The sequence below is a fragment of the Aotus nancymaae genome, unplaced genomic scaffold, assembly GCF_030222135.1.
Source record: "Aotus nancymaae isolate 86718 unplaced genomic scaffold, 86718_ANA_hifiasm-v0.15.2.pri h1tg000009l, whole genome shotgun sequence".
In the NCBI taxonomy this organism is placed as follows: Eukaryota; Metazoa; Chordata; class Mammalia; order Primates; family Aotidae; genus Aotus; species Aotus nancymaae.
This window is the reverse complement of record NW_026988420.1, coordinates 16056054-16080637: the sequence shown is the minus strand read 5'-3', so window position 1 is coordinate 16080637 and position 24584 is coordinate 16056054. Positions and strand designations below refer to the sequence as shown.

Genomic DNA, 24584 nt, shown 5'->3' with positions numbered 1-24584 from the left:
GGGTAAGACCTGGGCTGAAAATTAAGATTTGGGAGACATCAGCATATAAGAAGTAGCTACCAGAGAGTAAGAAAAGAAGGCCAACAACAAAGACAAACACCAAGAGTTAAGGGGTGTCAAGAGAAAAACATCTGCAAAGACCTTAGCACATGCCAGCAAAGAGGCAGAAGAAAATTCTTCTTTACTTCACAGACACAAAGTAAGTCCTGAATTTCAGTCCAGAAAATAAGGTCATCATAAGCACAACTAAGAGCTGAACTATATTCACAGTGAAAACATGCCTACAATAAAATACTATCTATATAGGTCATTTTTCTGAGAGAAAAGGGAAGGCTGGGGGTGGCAACAAACAGTATACCACAGGTTGCTAAGCTACTGAATAAAATAAGACGGGGCGTCTACCCATGTTGAAATCAGGCTTTTAAAAATGTGCCCTAGAATGATGCAACCTTCATTAGTTACCATAGCAATGAGCTTCATTTCCCAGGGGACAATTGTTATTTTTGCCACCACTGAAGTAACTTGGGGTAGGGGCTGGGAGAAGTGAATCCCACTGTGTTTCGAAGACTCTGAATTTCCACGGAATCGTTTTCTACAGATCACACCCCACAACAGCAGAACAAACAGAAGGAAGGCAGCCCCCAGCGATCTGGAAACTAATAGCAAAACTTTGAGCAACAGGATGTCAGGTCAGCAATGCCTTTTTATAGTTTATATAGTCATTCATTTAAAAAGAAAAAAAAATGATTCAAATGCAGAAAATGTTGCAGAGATTCTTACAAAACATAGCTGAAAGATTTTTTAAAAGTTGATTTCTCTATGATTATCAGATTTCTCTAATTACTTGTAATAAAAACAGAGAGGTTCCCAGCAAATGCATTCTGACCACATATAGTAAATAAACTAAACCCAATCTTCTATAATGCACTGTGCATCTTTTGTATCCAGGGTTTCTCCATGATACACAGATGCTACTGTGTGGAAACTGCAAGTGAACTGAGGTGGCCAGGGGTTTCAACAATGGGGGACTCAAGCTGGGTGTTGTCCAGTATTGTCCAGTCTCTGGTCCCCTCTTGCCAAGTGGCTCAGTTCTCACATTAATGACCCTGGTACAACAGACCGAAACAACTTTGCTGAATCATACACCTGGATTTTTTCTCATAGCTGTAGCAACTCAGCAATCAGTGATGAGAGAAGAGGTGTGGCTATTTATTTTATGTTTCAACACCTTGGGCTTTTAATGGCACTCTTGCTTTAAAAACATTCACTGCCATTCCAGTTCTTTGCAATCATGTGCTTCAGCAAGGTGTATTTATTCCAGCCATCTCCCCTTGGAGTTTTTATCAGTTGGGTCATTTCTCTTAATCCAAGGGCTATGAAAGCCTTCACAATTCAGAATTTTTAAAATCAGTCAAGTGACAACATTCTCAGTGTTTTAAAATCTGTAAAATGAAGTCTCAACATGAGGTTAAATGGATCCATATACCAGGTGAGAAATTACAAACAATATACTTGGAAATGGTTGTTTTAAACAGTCAGTAGTAAAAGCCTTGAGAGAGGGAAGGAACAGATGAAGCCACAAGGCCTTAATTGTGGTAGTTTTCTTACAAATAGCACTATTTTGTGTGGGCAGATAGTGCCCTTGCACTGTAGACTTGCTTTTGTTTTCTTAGTAATTTAACTCTTACTGACTAATGCTTAAGCACTGCTTCCTGTCCTTGCATAGTTGTGGGTTTTACACTTCCCTGACTCCCTCTGTCTCTCCTCAGAGTTACACACATATCCACTTTCCCTATGAAGCCTTTGCAATTCCTCAGGCAAAACTAAGCTCCAGAATCCCACTGTACCTTGCATAGGCCTGTGTTGGGACATATCACATTAATCAATGTTAGTTAGCAAGTCCTTCTTCCCATGACACAAGAAATTGCTTGAATGATCAATAATTCTTTATTTGAATAAAAATAAAAAAATTTTGATCTTTGATTTTTTTTAGAGTACCTACAATACTTTTTCTCACACACAGTACTTAGCATACAGGAGGTGCTTTAAAAAGGTTATATAAATACAGGGGGAAAAAAAGAACAAAGAAGGGGAAATTAAAGAGAAAAATGAACACTGTCCAAGCAATGGTCAGGAGGAGCCCACAAGAAAGTAGCAGGAACAGCAATGCACCAGAAGATCAGGGAGGCTGGATGGGGCCCTGGTTATCAGCATCAGCCATGCCATCTGCTCCTCAGCCAGAGTCCCTCACAGGCAAGAGAAACACGAGTATCAGCCTTGAACTGGCAGCCTGAGCAATTCAACAATATGAGGGTGTTCATCAATACCACCCAGTAAGAGAAATCAGGATGATACTATTAGAGAAATAATATAGATTTAAATATTGTTCTTGGCTCCATACACAGTGGGAGGGCATGGTCTGTCATCTTACTCACCACTATATTCCTCCAGCCAGTTACAGTGGCAGTCATGTGAAAAATGCTCAGTAGAAACAATGAAATAGTAAATGGAAAGAGCAGTGATTCAGAGAATGCCCCTGGCCGCTACTATTCTGAATCCAAGAGGGATTAACTACTGTCTTCCCGGTCATCTTAAAAACGCAGCAAATGCTGGGGAAAGGGGAAGAGGGAGTGATTGTGTAATGGATACAGAATTTCTATTTGGGATGATGAAAAAATTATACAAATGGATAGTGGTGATGGTTGCACAAGATTGTGAATATACCTAATGACACTGAATTGAACACTTACAAATAGTTAAAATTACACACTTTATGTTATACATGTTACCACAATAAAAAAAACACAAATAAACAAAAAAGGAAAACAGCAGAATGACACACTCTCTCTCTAAAACTGTCTTCATAGAGTTGTCAAAGGTGCAGCAATTAAAGACAGATGCCCACAGGCTGGCCATGAAGCAGGCCCGTAAAAGTTATTCTGGTTCAGAATGTTATTATTAAAATAAAAATCTCTGTATGGGCATGGCGGCTCAAACTTCTAATTACAGCACATTGGGAGGCCAAGGTGGGAGGATCACTCCAGCTCAGGAGTTTGAGATCAGCTTGGGCAACATGGTGAAATTCCATTTTTACAAAAATACAAAAATAAAATAAAATAAAACAATCTGGGAGTGGTGGAGCACACCTGTAGTCCCAGCTACTCTGGAGGCTGGGGTGGGAGGATTACTTGAGCCCAGGAGGTGGAGGTTGAAGTGAGCTGAGATTGTGCCATTGCACTCCAGCCTTGGTGACAGAGCAAGACTCTGTCTCAAAAAATAAAATAAATAAAATAAAAATCTCAATGGACAAATAAATCATATTAGATATAAGTAAAGAGAATGTATAAACTGTAAGATAAATGAAAAGCAATCTATTAATAGAATACAGTCTTCACAGAGACAAAGATATGGAAAATGTGAAAGGTTAAACATAAAAAACAAAGTAAAAAAGATTAAAATAAAAAGGTCTAAGATATATATAACTAGAAAGACTAATAAGAAAATGGGGAAAAGGTCAATAATTGACAGATAATATTTCAGACTCAGACAAATTTTGAAAAATGCCAATCCTAAAATGAAGACAATTAGTGACAAGGAAATTAGCTCAGATCAGATCAAAATTTATTTCCTTTCCCAGACAAAATGGTATGATTATTATGATGACTGTAACTCAACTACACTCATATTTTCCTGATATCCTGGAACATTAGACAAAATATTCTCTAGGAATGCATGTAACCTCATTAGAGAAAAGAGGAATCCAATCATACATCATTAGATTATAACCACTTTTCTTTGCTACGTTCTCATAAGAAACATATCAAACACATTTTTCAGTACCATCGCTTATATTTCAGTACTGACTAGAAATGCTCCATGAATAAGATGGACCCAAATTGGGTAGAACGTGGGTTTAGAAAATAACTTCCACTTACAAAATCAAATAGAACAGAGCAGAAAACAACTCTTCTGCCTTCAATGTCTCTATTTCTCTTTATTCCTTATAAATCACCCCAGTAAGCAGAGCAAAGATATAATCATCTCCAGCAGATGTGTGAAGGTACTAGCTAGGACTCTAGATGAATTAGATGATTTGATAAATGTTATGTAGGAAGACGGTGGGGTAAGCCACATCAAAATCTTAGTGTCTTAAATAAAGTGCATGCGTTTTGTCTACTTGTTTGAATAAATCAACAGTAAAAAGATGTTCAAATTAGGAAATTTGAAAATGTTAAATGATATTAAGAAATTATTATTCCTTTTTTTTTTTCTTTGAGACAGAGCTTCACTCTTGTTGCCCAGGCTGGAGTGCAATGGCGTGATCTCGGCTCACTGCAACCTCTGCCTCCTGGGTTCAAGAGATTTTCCTGCCTCAGCCTCCAGAATAGCTGGGGTTACAGGCGCCTACCACCATGCCCAGCTAATTTTTGTATTTTTAGTAGAGATGAGATTTTACCACGTTGGCCAGGCTGGTCTCGAACTCCTGACCTTAAGTGATCCAACGTGCCCAGTCTATTTTTTATCTCTGTGTGATAAAGGTACTGGGGTATGTGGAACCAGTTATCCTTTATAGATATGTACTATAGCATTAACAGGCAAAATTATATAGTCATCTAAAATTTGTTCACAGCAAATACCAGCATCCATACCCAACAAAGGGTGGAGATAGTAGATAGATGAAACAAGATAGGCAAAGGTTGATAACTAAAGCCAGGTGATGGATATATCGCTATTTTTGTGTGTTGTATAGATTTGAAATTACCCACAAGAAACTGTTTTTAAAAATCTTCAGCTTTTGACTCATATCAACAATTGTATAAATATATACAACAGCCTCTTCTGGGAGCACAAAGAGATTATGAGTAGAAAAATAGTAGTGATTATTACTTCAAGCAGTTCTAAACACTTTTGTTATTTACTTAGCAATCTGAATTAATATCCTTTATTGGTATTAATAAAAAGTTCACAGATAAAACGCTTCATTTCTAGATAACAAATTCTGGGCTTCTAAAATGAATGAACACCTTGAATAAATTATGCTTTTAAAGATTTGAACAGCTGAGGCTAATTATCTAGCATAATTGCCTAAATGTCAAAAATAATAATAATTGATACATGGTATCAGAATAATCCCGCTAGAAAATTTTTAAAAGCTCTCATATCAAATATTCTTAATATATATTATGGTAGTATATGTCAATGAGAAAGGAGGCAGTAGCATACAAGCTTCTTTGAAGTTAGTGGAGTAGATGAAAATACCTACTTCTGCAGTGCTTAAATGTATTTCATTAAAAGATTAAATCCTCCTCACTACTGAAAAACACCAAATGGCATAAAATAATTCAGATTCCACATTAAATAATCTACATTATTTTGAATATCCATCTACTTTCCTTTTATGAAAAAGAAACAAGTAGAGTTTCTAGATGGAATCATAAAAGCTCTCATAATCTAGCCTATTTTAAAAAGTAAGACTAACCATTTCTCACAAACTTTAAATACATCTGACATGCTTTGTAGAAATACAAACGAGGTATAAAACAAAAAAAAATCAAAAAAGACAATGATAATACATCTTTCCTCTGCCAAGTCAAATAAACAACAATAACTACTGCTCTCTACAATTCTGCTTGGAATAAAATGATGATTTTGAATGAATGGCTGAAAAAAATCTCATGTTATCTTGGAAAACCACAGTATACAGATAACCCCTCCTCCTATAATCAACCTTTCTTCCTGTGGGATTTTGTGATGCATAATGTATACTCATGAATGTTAATAAATCTCATAAATCAAAATCACGTTACCTTTCTTTCCACACTGAGCCTTTCTCATAAGGTTCTACAAAACTGTGCATCAATGTTCCTTGACATATCAAAGCACATGGTGTACAAAAGTGGAGATGAGCCCATGATAGCAAAATCTCTTTCTATTTTTGGTTGGAGAAAAGTCTCTTGCCAGAGACAATTCATTATATTCTTGACCTCCCTTGATTTTAAACTGTGCCAATAAAAAAGCATACATGTATAAACTCACTAAATACACAGAGAAGCCACAAAAACAGAACCTTCTGTTTATTAGCCCTTATTTTTGTTTTTGTGGGGAAAGTGGGGTAAAAGCAATAGTTGTAACTAAATTATTTCCTAAAATTTTCTTCTTCAAGAATTTATCAAATTGCAAAAAGATTCTGAAATTTGAAAGAATCTTGAGCTGCAGCTAAGGCTGACAAGCCACATAGTCCCTCCACCAAAGGCCATTCTGTTATGAAGCATAATATGTAAATCATTGCTCTGCATAATATGCAGCAGTATCAAGTTAAGCCCTGCAAAAATAAGAATCCAAAAAGCTTAGCAGTGCCCAATACTTTTACTAGCCAGCATACTCCCAAGGAGTTATATAGGTAATAAAATGAATGAAATCAGCATTTTCCGACTCACACAGTATAGCTTTTCATGAATGGGTACTGATGTGTGCAAATGGATTAACCCTCAGATCTCATTTTAATGAGTTTAGTCTTTGAGGGACTACACTGCACAGAAGCTCAATCACCCTACAGTCATTTAAATCAATCCATTTAAGTTTTAAGAAATGTACTCACTTGTACTTATTTGGGAATACTAAATTCACCAAAATTTAAAGTCAGAGAATAATTTAAATAATATAAAGTTATCTCTTCCATCCAAAAGGTTGCTCAGCTCTGTCAAATTCTACCTCCTTAATGTGACTAAAATCTGTCTTCTTTGCTATCTATACTGCCTTGTTCACACTCTCATTAATACCCCACCCCCAGGAGCATCCTAGCTGGTCTCTTTACTCCTATTTCATCCTTCTCTGATCCCTTCTTCACCCAGTCACTTTAGTCATCTTTCTAAAATCCAAATCTAATTATGTCAGAACCTTCAAAGATTTGAGGACCATGTCCAACTCTGTATAGTTTACCAGGCCTTCCAAGAGCTGACCTCTGTCTGCTTCTCTGGCCCTATCCACCCTAGCTGCCCAACGCTGGCCCCATACTCTACTAAACTACTCTTGTCAGAGGCATTCGAAGCAAAGTGACTCCATCTTGAGTGAGGGCTAGGAAAATGAGACTGGCATTTGCTGGGCTACATTTCCAGAAAGTTAGGTATTCCTGGCCTCTAGATGTTTATGGTTAAGGGAACAAACTGATAATGATTACTAAACAGACCCAGACTTGGGAGTGTCCTAATATCCCAATATCTTGAGAACAAAAGCATTCCTAATTTTCCTTTAAAGATAATAATATCAATTCTTGCAAAATATAGTAATTAAGACAATTAATCCTTTATCACAAATCCTTGTCAGCAGAGCACATCTCCCCATAATCTTTTTTATCCTATATATACAAGCACCATACCTAGGGTAGACGTGTTCCTCCTCTTACTTTCAGGAATGCCCTACTCTATCTATGGAGTGGCTACTCTTTCACCACTTTACTTTCTTAATAAACTTGCTTTTGCTTTGCACTATGGACTCATCCTGAATTCTTTGTTGCACAAGATCCAAGAACCCTCTCTTGGGGTCTGGATTGGGACCTCTTTCCTGTAACACTCAGTTCTCTAACATGGTAGCTGACAAACATTTGGATCTCATAGGTCAGGAAAAACTAACAAAAACAACTAAAAGGGTAGAGAGTGAAGCGCAGGGTTGCCAACTTTTCATTTGCCAAAAAATTTTTTTTAAAAATGATTTTAAACAAAAAGTTTACAATTTACTAGTACTTTCATTTTACAAAAAGAAAAACATATCATTTTAAAACACGAAGAAATTTAATTCTAGAAATAAAATGCTCATTGCATTGCCCCATCTCCTTTTTAAAAAATTCCACTGCACACTGGTAAAAACTTTTGCATGAACTTGTTCAATGAAACCCCTGCCCCAACTACATCATACGTTTATGTCCCTGCAGATGCTGACCTCCTGCTGAGGCAACTCTTCCTCCTCCATCCCCAGTTTTCACCTGCAAAACTAATACACCTTATAGGGCAGGGCAGTCCTTTTCAAATTTTAATGTGCATAATAATAACCTAGGGATTTTGTTAAAATGCAGATTCTAATCACAAATATTTTGTCTGGTGTTTCTTCCAGAAGTTATATAATTTGAAGTTTTACACTGAAGTCTATGATCTGCTTTGTATTTATTCATTTCCGCATGTGGTATGAGGTATGGATCAAAGTTCATTTTTTCACATGTGGGTATCCAATTGTTTCAGCACCATTTGTTGAAAAGACTACTCTTTCTCCACCGAGTTGCCTTTGCTCTTTGGTCAAAAATCAAGTGACCCTGTATATGCGGATCTCTTTCTGGACTCTATCCTGTTCCATTGACCTATTTGTCTAGGCCAAGTGATCTCATTCACATGTATCTAGATGGATCATGATCCAAAGACAAAGAGCATTCTGTCAAATAACAGAGGACCTGGAATATCCCAGACCTCCTGGATGTTTGCCTTGTTTTCTTTCCCCCCACTGTATTGTATCCTTTGCCTCAGGCAAATATACTTTGCGGAGTCTTGTTAGTACTTCCCATAACTGACCCTGGGTAGTTGCTGCAATGATTTTGCTTTCTGTCTAAAAAGACTTGTCTTATTACGAAGCCCAAGGACTGGCTGTTTTCCATCATGCCTTAATGGGTCAAGGTCAATTCCCTCTTTGCCTCTCTGCTAGAACTGGTACTTCCCAGGTTAACTGAGGGTTGATCATAGCCTACAGGCCTATTTTGATAATAACCAGTTAACCATGACCAAGATAACTAAGACAATTGTAAAAGGAGGAATTTTATAGTCTAAAGCGTGTTTACAAATCAGTGTGTGCCAGCGTGTGAACTACAAGTCTGCATGTATAAATGTGTGTTACAGAGGTAGCTGAAGCTAATAGACTCATTGACCTGAAAATGAACACAACTCAGCAAAAAACAAAATCTTTCAAGAAACATCACCAATTGCCTAACAGATCATTGTTGGGATTCCTGATACATGTAAAGGAAGCATGCACCCAGCATGCTGAAAAAACAGATGAGGAAACTTCTGGTGGGCATTCCATCCATTAAGAGAGTCAAGTCAGGTTAAAGTATATGTAAGTGTTTCCGTAGTCTGAGAAGGGAATTACACTTTGGCACTGCCCAGATACAGGGATACCAGAAGACAAATGGGGAATGAGGGTATGGTTAGAGTAAAGCTGCCAGTTTTCCTTCCACTAGTTGGGAAAATTAAGTAATAATAGCAGAAGGAATAATAACATACTGAGCATTTGTTATTTTCAGATACGTTGTGTTTTATTTGCTTTATATCATTTAATACTCACAAAAGTTCTAGGAGGAAGGGAGATCCTGTTTTCACTTTCCCTTTAAAAGTGAGGGACTGTAGTGTGGAGACCCTCACCTGTCTGTCTCCCAAATCACAGGGAAAAAAAGAACCAGGAGTTCCTCCATGCAGTCTGACTCAAAAGCCTAAGCCTTATCATGAGACTATTTCTGAAGGTGTCTGAATGCTCAGAGAGAGGAAGAAACCAGAATTGGAGGAAAAAAGGTGAAATGGAGGAAGTCTGGTGAAAAGTTTTCACTATTTAGAAAACAGAAGACAGGAAGCCAAGGAAAATGCCTTATAGGCATTTACAGCACCTTGCAGAGTGCATTAGTTAGATCTGGATTTGATCACATCTAATTTATGCCTCAAGGTACAAAAGACAAAATACATGCTGTTCTGTGAAATTCTCTCAATTACACAAAGCTGCTGTTCTTCACAGGCTGGCATGAAAAATGATGATCACTTCATAATTTCTCTCTCAACTTTGCCATTTAAAAGGTTTATGACTTCCTGCAGGACACAGTAGCTCAAGCCTGTAATCCCAGCACTTTGGGAGGCTGAGATGGGTGGATTTCTGAAGGTGGGGAATTTGAGACCAGCCTGGCCAATATGGTGAAACCCTGTGTCTACTAAAAATACAAAAATTAGCTGGGCACGGTGGTGCATGCCTGTAATTCCAGCTACTTCGGAGGCTGAGGCAGGAGAATCCCTTGAACCCGGGAAGTGGAGGTTGCAGTGAGCTGAGAGCACGCCACTGCACTCCAGCCTGGGAGAGAGAGCAAGACTCCATCCCAAAAAAATAAAATTAAAAAATAAATAAAATGTTTAGAGCTTCCTTTTGGGGGGACTCTGGATTCGTCCCTTCCCTCTTGTCCAACTTTGACTTTTAGATAAAATCCACTTAACCCAACCATGATGCACCCTATTGCTTCGATCAATAAACAAATGTCTTCACAAGAGGGATCCAAGATGGCCGATTAGGAGCAGCTCAGGATTGCAGCTCCCAGTGAAAGCACGGAGGATGAGTGGATGCCGCATTTTCAAACAGATTTTTATTGCCCACAGACCAGGAGATTCCCAGGCGGAGGAGCCCCACGGGTCGCCGGCGTGGCTGTTTTTTGCCAGCGTAGCTGTTTTGGCTGGCGCAGCAGTTCTCCATACAAAATACATGGTCCGGATGCCGTTTTAGCTGGTGATTGGAGCTCCGGGAAGGCAGAGTCACCCATTCATCTGATTAAAAAGGGGACTGAAACAGGGAGCCAGGCCAGGAGATTCCTGGGCAAAAAAGTACCACGAATCTCAGTGCCGCTGTTTTAGCCGCTGCAGTGGGTCGCTGCACGGGAAATCACAAAGATCCTGGCGCTTTATCAACAGGTGACTGGAACACCTGGGAGACAGTGGACTGTTCAACCAAAAAAAAAAAAAAGGCTCTGAGGCAGGGAGCCAGGTGATCAGGCTTGGCTTGATCACCCACAAAAAAACAGCACCCCCACAAAAAAAACAGCAATCTGAAACGCTCTGCATTGAGAGTTTCAAAGCAAGCACAGCGGAACCTGGGACGGTCCAGCTCTGTGGGGGAGGGGCGTCCGCCATTACCGAGACAGTCCACCACTATGGAGGTAGTTTGCCATTGCTGAGTCAGCCTGCCATTACAGAGAGTCTGCCATTATAGAGGTGGGTCGCCATTGCTGAGGCAGTTCTAACTACATCCGTATAAACAGGACTGCATGGAAGTTCACACGGCAGCTGGGCGGAGCCCACAGCAGCTCAGCAAAACCTCTGCAGGCAGACAGTGACTAGGCTGCCTCCTCACTGGGCAGGGCAGCCCTGAAAAAAGGCAGCAGCACAACAGAAACTCATAAATAAAGTTCTAAATCCCTGGGACAGAGCACCTGGGGAAAAAAAAGGGGGGGCGGTTTATGAGTTCTGCTGCAGCAGACTTAAACGTACCTGCCCAGCAGCTCTAAATGAACAACGGAGCTCACAGCTCAGCACTTGAGCTCCTATAAAGGACACACTGTCTCCTCAAGCAGCTCCCTGACCCCTGTATATCCAAAGAGTCACCTCATGAAGGAGAGCTCAGACTGACATCTGGTGGGTAGCCTTCTGGGACAAAGATAGCAGAAGAAGAAACTGGCAGCAACCCTTACTGTTCTGCAGCTGCTGCAGGTGATCCCCAGGCAAGCAGGGCCTGGAGTGGACCTCAGCAGTCCTACAGCAGAGGGGCCAGACTGTTAGAAAGAAAACTAGGAAACAGAAAGAAATAACTTCATCATCAACAAACTGGACATCCACTCAGAGACCCAATCTGAAAGCCAAAAACTACAAAGATGACAGGTGGATAAATCCACAAAGATGGGAAGAAACCAGCGCAAAAAGGATGAAAACACCTGAAACCAGAACGCCTCTCCTCCTACAAGGGATCACAACGCCTCACCAGCAAGGGAACAAGACTGGATGGAGAATGAGTGTGATGAAATGACAGAATCAGGCTTCAGAAGGTGGGTAATAAGAAACTTCCGTGAGCTAAAAGAACATGTTCTAACCCAATGCAAAGAAACTAAGAACCTTGAAAAAAGATTTGACGAAATGCTAACGAGAATGGACAACTTAGAGAGGAATATGAGTGAATTGATGGAGCTGAAAAACACAACACGAGAACTTCGTGAAGCATGCACAAGTTTCAACAGCCGAATTGACCAAGCAGAAGAAAGGATATCAGAGGTCGAAGACCAACTCAATGAAATAAAACAGAAGGCAAGATTAGAGAAAACAGGGTAAAAAGGAATGAACAAAGTCAACAAGAAATATGAGACTATGTAAAAAGACCTAATCTACGTTTGATAGGTGTACCCGAATGTGACGAAGAGAATGAATCCAAGCTGGAAAATACTCTTCAGGATATTATCCAGGAAAACTTCCCCAAGCTAGCAAGGCAGGCCAATATTCAAGTCCAGGAAATACAGAGAACACCACAAAGATATTCCTCAAGAAGAGCAACCCCAAGGCACATAATCGTCAGATTCACCAGGGTTGAAATGAAGGACAAAATGCTAAGGGCAGCCAGAGAGAAAGGTCGGGTTACCAACAAAGGGAAGCCCATCAGACTCAGAGCAGATCTCTCAGCAGAAACCCTACAAGCCAGAAGAGAGTAGGGGCCAATATTCAACATCCTTAAAGAAAAGAACTTTCAACCCAGAATTTCATATCCAGCCAAACTAAGCTTCATAAGTGAAGGAAAAATAAAATCATTTGCAAACAAGCAAGTACTCAGAGATTTCATCACCACCAGGCCTGCTTTACAAGAGCTCCTGAAAGAGGCACTAGACATAGAAAGGAACAACCAGTACCAGCCACTCCAAAAACATACCAAATGGTAAAGAGCATCAACAAAATGAAGAAACTGCATCAACAAATGGGCAAAACAACCAGCTAGCATCAAAATGGCAAGATCAAATTCACATATAACAATATTCACCCTAAATGTAAATGTGCTAAATGCCCCAATCAAAAGACACAGACTGGCAAATTGGATAAAAGCCAAAACCCATCCGTGTGCTGTATCCAGGAAACCCATCTCACATGCAAGGATACACAAAGGCTCAAAATAAAGGGATGGAGGAAGATTTACCAAGCAAATGGAAAGCAAAAAAAAGCAGGAGTTGCAATTCTCATCTCTGATAAAATAGACTTTAAAGCAACATAGATCAAAAGAGACAAAGAAGGACATTACATAATGGTAAAAGGATCAATGCAACAAGAAGAGCTAACAATCCTAAATATATACGCACCCAATACAGGAGCACCCAGATACATAAGGTAAGTTCTTAATGACTTACAAAGAGACTTAGACTCCCACACAATAATAGTGGGAGACTTTAACACCCCATTGTCAATATTAGACAGATCAACGAGACAGAAAATTAACAAGGATATCCAGGACTTGAACTCAGACCTGGAACAAGCAAACCTAATAGACATTTACAGAACTCTCCACCCCAAATCCACAGAATATACATTCTTCTCAGCACCACATCGCACCTACTCTAAAATTGACCACATAATTGGAAGTAAATCACTACCCAGCAAATGCAAAAGAACGGAAATCATATCAAACAGTCTCTCAGACCACAGCGCAATCAAGTTAGAACTCAGAATTCAGAAACTAACTCAGAACCGCACAGCTTCATGGAAACTGAACAACTGGCTCTTGAATGCTGACTGGATAGACAATGAAATGAAGGCAGAAATAAAGATGTTCTTCGAAACTGACAAGAACGAAGACAAAACATACCAGAATCTCTGGGACACATTTAAAGCAGTCTCTAGAGGAAAATACATAGCAATAAGTGCCCACATGAGAAGCAAGGAGAGATATAAAATCGACACCCTATTGTCAAAATTGAAAGAGCTAGAGGAGCAAGATAAAAAAAACTCAAAACCTAGCAGAAGACAAGAAATAACTAACATCAGAGCAGAACTGAAGGAGATAGAGACAAAAAAAACCCTTCGAAAAAATAAACAAATCCAGGAGGTCGTTTTTTGAAAAGATCAACAAACTAGACAGACCACTAGCCAGATTAATAAAAAGAAAAGAGAGAATAATCAAATAGATGCAATAAAAAACGATAAAGGGGATATTACCACAGATTCAACAGAAGTTCAAACCATCATCAGAGATTATTACAAATAACTCTAAGCACATAAATTAGTAAACCTGGAAGAAATGGATAAATTCCTGGATACTTGCATCCTCCCAAGCCTAAACCAGGAAGAAGTCGAAACCCTGAATAGACCAATAACAAGGTCTGAAGTCGAGGCAGCAATTAAGAGCCTACCACCCAAAAAAAAGCTCAGGTCCAGATGGCTTCACAGCCAAATTCTACCAGACATACAAAGAGGAGCTGGTGCCATTCCTTCTGAAACTATTCCAAACAATCCAAAAAGAGGGAATCCTTCCCAAATCATTTTATGAGATCAACATCATCCTGATACCAAAACCCAGCAGAGACTCAACAAGAAAAGAAAACTACAGGCCAATATCCATGATGAACATAGGTGCAAAAATCTTCAATAAAATACTGGCAAGTCGATTGTAACAGCACATCAAAAAGCTTATCCACTACGATTAAGTGGGATTCATCCTGGGGATGCAAGGCTGGTTCAACATAAGGAAGTCTATAAACGTAATTTACCACATAAACAGAGTAATTCAGCACATAAACAGAATCAAAGACAAAAACCACATGATTATCTCAATTGATGCAGAGAAGGCCTTTGACAAAATTCAACAGCCCTTTATGCAAAAAACCCTCAATAAACTAGGTATCGACGGAATGTATCTCAAAATAATAAAAGCTATTTACGACAAACCAACAGCCAATATCATACAGAATGGGCAAAAACTGGAAGCATTCCCTTTGAAATCTGGCACTAGTCAAGGATGCCCTCTCTCACCACTCCTATTCAATATAGTACTGGAAGTTCTAGCCAGAGTAATCAGGCAAGAAAAAGAAATAAACGGTATTCGAATAGGAAAGGAGGAAGTCAAATTGTCTCTAATTGCAGATGACATGATTGTATATCTAGAAGACCCCATCATCTCAGCCCAAAATCTCCTGAAACTGATAAGCAACTTCAGCAAAGTCTCAGGATACAAAATCAATGTGCAAAAATCACAAGCATTCCGATACACCAATAACAGACTTAAAGAGAGCCAAATCAAGAACAAACTGCCATTCACAATTGCTACAAAGAGAATAAAATATCTAGGAATACAACTAACAAAGGATGTAAAGGACCTCTTCAAGGAGAGCTACAAACCACTGCTCAATGAAATAAGAGAGGACACAAACCGATGGAGAAACATTCCACGTTCATGGTTAGGAAGAATCAATATCGTGAAAATGGCCATACTGCCCAAATAATTTACAGATTCAACGCTATCCCCCATCAAGCTACCAATGACCTTCTTCACAGAACTGGAAAAAAGCACCTTAAACTTCATATGGAAACAAAAGAGAGCCCACATAGCCAAGTCAATTCTAAGCAAAAAGAACAAAGCGGGAGGCATCACACTACTGGACTTCAAACTATACTACAAGGCAACAGTAATCAAAACAGCATGGTACTGGTACCAAAACAGAGATATAGAACAATGAAACAGAACAGAGGCCTTGAAGGCAACACAACACATCTACAACCATCTGATCTTTGACAAGCCTGACAAAAACAAGCAATGGGGAAAGGATTCCCTGTTTAATAAATGGTGTTGGGAAAACTGGCTAGTCATGTGCAGAAAGCTGAAACTGGACCCCTTCCTGACATCTTACACTAAAATTAACTCCAGATGGATTAAAGACTTAAACATAAGACCTAACACCATAAAAACCCTAGAAGAAAATCTAGGCAAAACCATTCAGGACATAGGCGTAGGCAAGGACTTCATGACCAAAACACCAAAAGCATTGGCAACAAAAGCCAAAATAGACAAATGGGACCTAATCAAACTCCACAGCTTCTGTATGACAAAAGAAACAGTCATTAGAGTGAATCGGCAACCAACAGAATGGGAAACAATTTTGGCAGTCTACCCATCTGACAAAGGGCTGATATCCAGAATTTACCATGAACTCAAACAGATTTACAAGAAAAAAACAAACAAGCCCATTCAAAAGTGGGCGAAGGATATGAACAGATACTTTACAAAAGAAGACATACGTGAGGCCAACAAACATATGAAAAAATGCTCATCATCACTGGTCATTAGAGAAATGCAAATCAAAACTGCATTGAGATACCATTTCACGCCAGTTAGAATGGCGATCATTAAAAAATCTGGAGACAACAGATGCTGGAGAGGATGTGGAGAAAAAGGAACACTTTTACACTGTTGATGGGAGTGTAAATTAGTTCAACCATTGTGGAAGACAGTGTGACGATTCCTCAAGGACCTAGAAATAGAAATTCCAGTTGACCCAGCAATCCCATTACTGGGTATATATCCAAAGGATTATAAATCGTTCTACTATAAGGACACATGCACACGAATGTTCATTGCAGCACAGTTTACAATAGCAAAGATCTGGAACCAGCCCAAATGCCCATCAATGACGGACTGGACAGGGAAAATGTGGCATATATACACCATGGAATATTATGCAGCCGTAAAAAACAATGAGTTCGTGTCCTTTGTAGGGACATGGATGAACCTGGAAACTATCATTCTTAGCAAACTGACACAAGAACACAAAATCAAACACTGCATGTTCTCGCTCATAGGTGGGTATTGAACAATGAGAACACATGGACACAGGGAGGGAAGCATCACACACTGGGGTCTGTCGGGGGGAAACAGGGGAGGGACAGTGGGGTGTGGGGAGTTGGGGAGAGATAGCATGGGGAGAAATGCCAGATACAGTGACGGGGAGGAAGGCAGCAAATCACACTGCCATGTGTGTATCTATGCAACAATCTTGCATGTCCTTCACATGTACCCCAAAACCTAAAATGCAATAAAAAAAAAAAAATTAAATAAAAAAACAAAAAAAAAAAACAAATGTCTTCACAAAAAACTTGCCTTGCTCTACTATAGTTCTTTCTTGGTACTGAATATATGGGGAAAAAACCAGCCTTTTCCAATCTTAAAGTACTGACAGGTATTATAAATTTACAAAAGCTTAATTGACTCTTACCTGGATTCATGATATATTTTAAAATCTTTGTGTATTAAAAGGCTGAAGTACTTTTTCTTAGTTTGGTAAGTATATATTGGGTACTTATCATGAACCAAACTTTTTCTTAGTTTGGTAAGTATATATTGGGTACTTATCATGAACCAGGTCTAATACTAGGAACACAAAGAAAGTAAAAATGGGGTCCTGGCCCTCACAGAACCTACGAGTAAGATTTTCATCCACTACTTCTGAAAAAACACCTCTAGGGCTTTGCAAGACTACACTATCAGTTCTTGGTTGTTAAAACCCTGTAATAATTCAGGTAATTCTCAAGCTCAGTTTTATTGACTTTATGAGATTTATTTGATTTAATCTTTATGGTGGTCCTCTAAATTGGGATTATTATCATGTCCATTTTGGAGCTGATGAACTGAGGCAAAAAAAAGTTAAGTAATTTAGGTAAGTAATTTACTTAACCTCTTAGAAACTAATCAAAGGAGCCAGAATTCAAATCCAGGCAACCCATCTCCAAACTCCACGCTCTTAACAGCTTTTCTTTCCGGTCACTGAAGAAAGACTAAAATGGTGTGGCAGTGCACCAGATTAAACAGAATAACCAATGAGAAAGAACTGAAAACCCAGAAATAGACCAAAGCATATAAACTAATTAGCATATTAAAAATAAATACAAATAATGGGGGGGACAAATGAATTTTACAATAAAAGGTGCTGCCCTATTTATTTATTTGGTTCCAAACATTTCAGGTGGTTTAAAGAATTACCTGTGATGGTCTAGAACCAAGATGATGCATGTGACTCCCTCCCCTCATCATTTCTTGCTAAAATGATCCAACTACTTCAACAGAAAAAGTCTCCACCACTGACTGGCTACTTCATAAGTGACCCATCCACAAAAGTGACCCCTTGAAAAGGGCCAACAGCAATGATTTAGCAAACGGCAAAGTGAGTGGAGAGGCCAATTAGCAGCCAGCCCCCAGAACACCCACAACAAAACTGTGCCATTCATCAATTATTGAGACCCAGATACCCTACTAAGTGCCTTAAGCCATTAACAAATTTTAACATTATTGTACACACAAGTAAACTGGGGTTCAGAAGGTGAACAAGATGACCAATGTTATACAGTTCTCAAGTAGCAAAACCAAGACTAAAACACAAAGGCGATCAGACTCAAGCTTAAACTCTTAATCACTCTACTACACATGGGGTGGCAAGTCCACCAAGATCCTCAATTCAGAGCCCTTGGACAGCTTCAGGATTGGAGCAGAGGTTGGAGGCCAGGCTAGTGCTGGAGAAGCAGCCATGCTGGAGTTTCTGCCTGGATGCCTAGGCCAGGCAGCTATTCAGAGGAGAGGGAACTACCCTAGTGGACCAGGAGCTGCCAAGGCAGACACAAAAGGGACACTGTTCCTGAACAAAGACAAAGTCTGCCCTGCAGTTGTTTCCTACTGCCTACAGCTTCAACCCTACCCCACACAAACAATTAGAACTCTAAGCTGCAGATAAAAAATATCACAGTAAATCTAATTTTTCTCCTATTTTTGCCTGGAATGAAAAGAACTGAATAATGACCTACTCAGCCTCTGACAAAGCATATTTCAGTTACCAATAATGAACAAATTAGACCTACTTGGCAGATGAGTGAAAAGAGAAACTAGCAAACTAGACAGGGGAAAGACCCAGTATTTTAGGTGAAGTGAAAAATTTGGAATAATTAGGGTAACTGCAAGAAACAAAAAAAGTTTGCACACTTTAAAATATGTATTCTTGCTCTCTCTGGTCCATATCTCCAAGATGACAAAGAAAAGAAGGAATGATGGTCGTGCCAAAAAGGGCCTCGGCCACGTGCAGCCTATTCGCTGCACAAACCGTGCCTGATGCGTGCCCAAAGACAAGGCCATTAAGAAATTCGTCACTGGAAACACAGTGGAGGCCACAGCAATCAGGGACATTTCTGAAGCAAGCGTCTTCGATGCCTATGTGCTTCCCAAGCTGTATGTGAAGCTACATTACTGTGTAAGTTGTGCGATTAATAACAAAGTAGTCAGGAATCGATCTTGTGAAACTCTCAAGGACCAAACAACCCTACCCCAATTTAGACCTGCAAGTGCTGCCCCACGACCCCCACCAAAACCTACATAAGAAGCTGAGTCCTTAAAGACTGAAGATGGACTATGCTCTGGAGAAAAATAAAATGGAAAATGTACTTAAACAATAAATAAAATTTGTATTCTCAGTGAGATTTAAACTTTTCTATCTGCATCACTGACACAAAAGTTATTATGAAGAAAGATGAAAAAGGAGCAACAGAACATAGCATATGAAAGTAAAAAGTGAAACAGGTAAGCTTTTAAAGAAGAGATGCACTGAGATGCAGACTGGCTCCTGCAGAAAACCAAATGGGAACCTGAAAGACCTGCTCCACAACATCTCCCAGAACTCACAAGAAAACAACGGAAAATGGAAAATCATGACTGAAACACATAGATAGCGCCTGAATGATAGATCCAGAAGATCAAATCTGTGTCTAATAGGAATTCCAGAAAGATAAAACAAAACAGAAAAAAGAAATATTTAAGTAAAGAAAAAGTAATAAGTAAATAATGGGGGGGAAAAAAGAACTTAAACGGACTTTTCTAGAATAAAATTATTCATTCAGAGCTTGGCAGAATTAATCACAAAAGAACCATGCTCATCCCAGGAGAGTTTTGGAATGTCAGAGAGAAAAACAGTCCAATAGACATCTGCTCCTCTACCAAGATTAAAAAAATTAAAAGGAACATGAATGAGACAAACATTGGGTTTCTCATCTACCATACTAAGTGTTAAAACACAATGGAGTAAGATTTATAGGACTCTGAAAGGATAAGTCTATGACACACAAATTCTAAATTTAGATAAATTATGAATACTATAATTATTATTACTATAAAGCAGAAGAAATAATATAAAGAGAAGGACTCAAAAGTATATTTCCACATACCATATCTGCAGAAATATTCTTAAGGAAGGGAAGATATATAATCAACTGAAAAAATAGAATAAAAAACTCAAGAAAGTAAAAGATATATAGAAGTATAAGAGAAACAGCAGTGAGCAATAAAGCTAACAAAACTAGAGAGGTCTAGGCCGGCTGCAGTGTCTCATGCCTGTAATCCCAGTACTTTGGGAGGCTGAGATGGGAGGACTGCTTGAGCCCTGTAGTTCAAAACCAGCCTGGGCAATAAGGCAAGATCCTCGTCTCCACAAGAAATTAAAACAAAACTAGAGGGGTCTAAATAATGTGTCAGTGTTGAAATCATAATGCAAATATTCAGTAAGCATGCTTGAAGGAGCATAATGTAAAAAAAAAAAAAAAAATGAACAAATATTTCTCATTTCAACAAAATTTAGAAGGTAAGGAGAAGGAAAGAAGAAAATGTCCTGAAGTGACCATATGGCTTAGGGGAACTCCACAGACACTGTTCTAATGATAAACAAGTAAGTTCAAATTTTAAATTACCCACAAGAACAAAACTTGGACATATAACTTCCAAGTCACAAAGAGAACTGTTTTCCTTCTTTATAATTTATTTTTTTAAGAGACAGGGTTTTGCTTCATCTCCCAGGCTGCAGTGCAGTGACACCATCATGGCCCACTGCTGACTAGAATTCCTAATCTCAAGTGATCCTCCCACCTCAGTCTCTCAAGTAGCTGGGACTACAGGCACAAGCCACCACACCCAGCTAATTTTTTCATCTTTTGTAGAGATGGGATTTCTCCGTCTTGCCCAGACTGGTCTTGAACTCCTGGGCTCAAGTGATCCTCCCACCTCGGCCTCCCTAAGTGCTGAGAGTACAGGTGTGAGCCACCAGGCACAGCTTGTTTTCTTTCCATTAAAAAAAAGAAAAACTTGCCAGGCACAGTGGCTCATGCCTGTAATCCCAGCACTTTGGGAGGCTGAGGCAGGCAGATCACCTGAGGTCAGAAGTTCAAGACCAACCTGGCCAACATGGTGAAACCCTGTCTCTACTAAAAATACAAAAATTAGCCAGGCATGGTGGCACACACCCATAATCCCAGCTACTTGGGAGGCTGAGGCAGGAGAATCGCTTGAACCCAGGAGGCAGACACTGCAGTGAGCCAAGATCACGCCATTGTACTCCTGCCTGGGTGACAAGAGCGAAACACTCCGTCTCAATAAAAAAGAAAATTAAAAAAAAAAAAGGAAAACTTGAAAAATTTAAAGAAAAATTCAATAAAATTAGGAAATAATCAGAAAGCATAATAATTTGAAAACATAACACAAAAGGCCAAGTGTTAAGATCAAACATTCAGTAAACACTAATGTGTTAAATACTCCTATAAAAGAGAAACCCTCATAAACTGGGTGAAAGAGCAAAATATCACCCATCTTACTGGGTAATTAAATGAGGCAATGTGTGCAAAAGTGCCACACATATAGTTACTCAAAAAGTATGCATAAAGAAAGAAATAATGTTGCACATTGTGGTGACCCAAACATTAAAGAAAAAAAGGAAGGAAACTCTACCAGTTTAAAACACACACAAAAAAAATCACTAAAATAAGAATTTTTAAGTTTTATGATGAGCTAACAGGAAAATAAGTCATCAGAAATAAAAAAAATAAAGTATATAATCTGTGACTTAGAAATTCTACTTGCAGAAATTTACTCTACATTCACATGCTGTAAAAGTAAGAAATCATACATGAGAATAAATAAGAAATTCAAGATAGTGTCTCAGTTTAAGAAGATTTGGGCTGCAAATAACAATACCCAACTTCAGTGATTTAAACAAAAAGGGTCTGACTTAAACAAAAGGACTAGAAGGTAGTTCCAGGCTGATTCAGTAACTCAATGTCTTGAATGGCTAGGCTCCATATTTCTGCTCTATCATTATCAGTGTGCTAGAGACATTATGTTAAGTGAACACAAGGTTTATAAGACTGTGTAAATAAAATGATTTTAACTATACTAAGATCAACAAAAAAAAAGTTAGGAAACATGTTAACGGTGGTTGCTCCTAGACTGTGGGATCATGAGTGGTTTCATACCTCCTGCTTCACATACTGTTTCTGTACTTTCCATGTTTTTCAGATGTAATACACGTATTAACCAAAAAAAAAAACAAAAAAAAAAAACAAAAAAAAAATCAAAGAACTAAAGAGAAATCTTACTGAAGAAAACAAAAAGGTTCAATTACCCCTTGGCCACAAAGACATAGGTACTTTCTTTGTGTTTTCCAATTAGAATTCTTTCAAGTTGATTTGTTGTACGAGGTTTTTAAATTCTCCATCACACACACAGTTCTGTATAAAAAGGAAGCTCATGATGTTAAAGATTATCCTCCATGTAGAGTGCAATGCTTGTATAGAACAGTTCACAGAGCTTTTCACACACCTTTATTTCATTTACGTTACTGAATACAACCCTTATAGAGAAAGTAAAAATAGAGCATTTTGTAGTGAAGAACCTCTTCCAAAGTCATATTAAACTGAGAAAATTAAAATCAACTCAAATAACATCCTCTTTTCATATACCATACTTCATAAACATAATATTAAAACAAATCCATGGTTATATCAATTTCCAAGGACTTAAAATTCTTTTAGGTATCTAATTAATACCAGTAACCATCTGCATTTCTAAGTCTACTGTAATTTATCTACATGAACGTTTAGAGACCAAGGCAGGCTAGGAGAAACCGGCACTATCCGTTTGGTGTGCTTCATGGTCTTCCTCTCTTAGCCTTCCTCACTGAAGACAGAAAACAGCTTGAGAGACTTTCCACGTGAGGAGTATCGCTAATCCTTTAGTTCACAGGCATTTTCCAAGACTGTCTTCTCCATAGCTTAAAACTAAAAATGTGGGTCTCAGAATTTCAATTTCAAAATTGAAGGGGACCTGACAAATAATCTAATCAAACTCTTCATTTCACACACAAGGAAACTGTCAATGTACAGTTTTAAACCATCAGAATGGATCACAGAAACAGCAAAGTCCCACAGAGCACACAAATATGTCTTCAGAAGAGGTCTAAACTCTGGAAGAATTTAGTCTGCTGGTCAATCCTAAAGTTATGACACTATTTTTTAAATGCTGGTCAATAGGTTTCTAAAGGCCTTTTTAGACATTGAAATTCTACCTGTTAGAAAATCTCATTCAGTTAAACATGACTTGCAGAGTAAAGCAGCCAATTGGCATCTGTGATGCATCAAGGGCTCATTAGCTCAACCTGCCTTTTCTTCTTCTGATGGCAGCCGCCCCTGCAGCCGTCTGGAGGGGTCACTGGGAAGACGCCCGCTGCAGCAGAGGAGGTGCCGCCAGGATTGCTTGCTCTGTGGGGCCAACGAGAGCAGGTAACAGGCAGAAGAAACCCTGCCCCTACGCAGTTGGCGATAAGGAAACCCCGTGCTCCCGGGTGCAGCTGCAGCCACCCAGCTGAAGCTCCAGACCCAGGCATCCCTGCACTCTCAAGGGCCTGGGAAGCCCTGCTGTCCACATAGGCTCAAAAGGGCCCTGGCCTCTCCCAGCCCCCGGCATCTGCTCTGATTTCAGAACAAAGTTGAAGCCAAGCCTGGGCACCGCCGTGACATGGCCGGGTGTGCATGCACTTGGGGCAGCACTGACACACCAGCACCCCCAATGCCGCCTCGGCCCCCTCTGAAACTTTAGGCACTGGAAAGGAGCCCAGTGGGGGCTGAGGGCGGCTCAGCTCAGCCCTGCAGGTACCTCTCAGTACGAACAGCCTGGGTGCCGTGGACAGCCTGTTGATGCCAGGAGGCGGACAGGTTCCTGGGCAGAAAGGGGCGGGTCCCCAGTGAAACCCCACCTTCAACCCAGAGATGGCCCGAAGCCTGGGGCCAGGCTGCCAGTTCTAGGTGGAGTCCGACCCAGAGTGAGAACTTATGGTGCTTTTTCTGGGTCTGCCCATTGCTGCCCATGGACCAATCAGCATGTACTTCCTCCTCTCTGAAGCCCATAAAAGCCCCCTGGATTCGGGCAGGTAACTGGGCGACCTGCCTGTGGAGAGGAGTTACCCGCTGTAGGTCTCCTCTGCTGAGAGCTAAGCAGATGACACGCTGACCTTAAAGTGGAGAGGAGCTACCTACTGCAGGTCTCCTCCGAGCTGTTCTGTTGCATAAAGCACCTCTTCGTCTTGCTCACCATCCACTTGTCCGCATACCTCATTCCTTCTGAACATGAGACAAGAACTATGGACCCAGACGGTGGGGGAAGGGGGGCACACCTGTAATCTCAGCACTTTGGGAGGTCGAGGCAGGCGGATCACCTGAGGTTAGGAGTTGGAGACCATCCTGGCCAACGTGGTAAAACCCCGTCTGTACTAAAAATACACACACACACACACACACACACACACACACACACACACAATTAGCCAGCCATGGTGGCAGGCACCTGTAATCCCAGCTATCTGGGAGGCTGAGGCAGGAGAATCGCTTGAACCCAGGAGGTGGAGGTTAGAGTGAGCCAAGATCATGCCACTGCACTCCAGCCCGGGCAACAAGAGCAAGACTCCGACTCAAAAAATTAAAAATAAG

At 39.8% G+C, this 24584-nt stretch overlaps 1 protein-coding gene and 1 pseudogene across 5 annotated transcripts in view; one reads left to right on the top strand and one right to left on the bottom strand.

The window, feature by feature from the left end:
• Positions 1-24584, bottom strand: part of WDFY2 (WD repeat and FYVE domain containing 2) — a 197072-nt gene that overhangs the window by 124845 nt on the left and 47643 nt on the right. The window lies entirely within an intron of this gene.
• On the top strand, positions 18815-19162 carry LOC105726656 (small ribosomal subunit protein eS26-like; annotated as a pseudogene).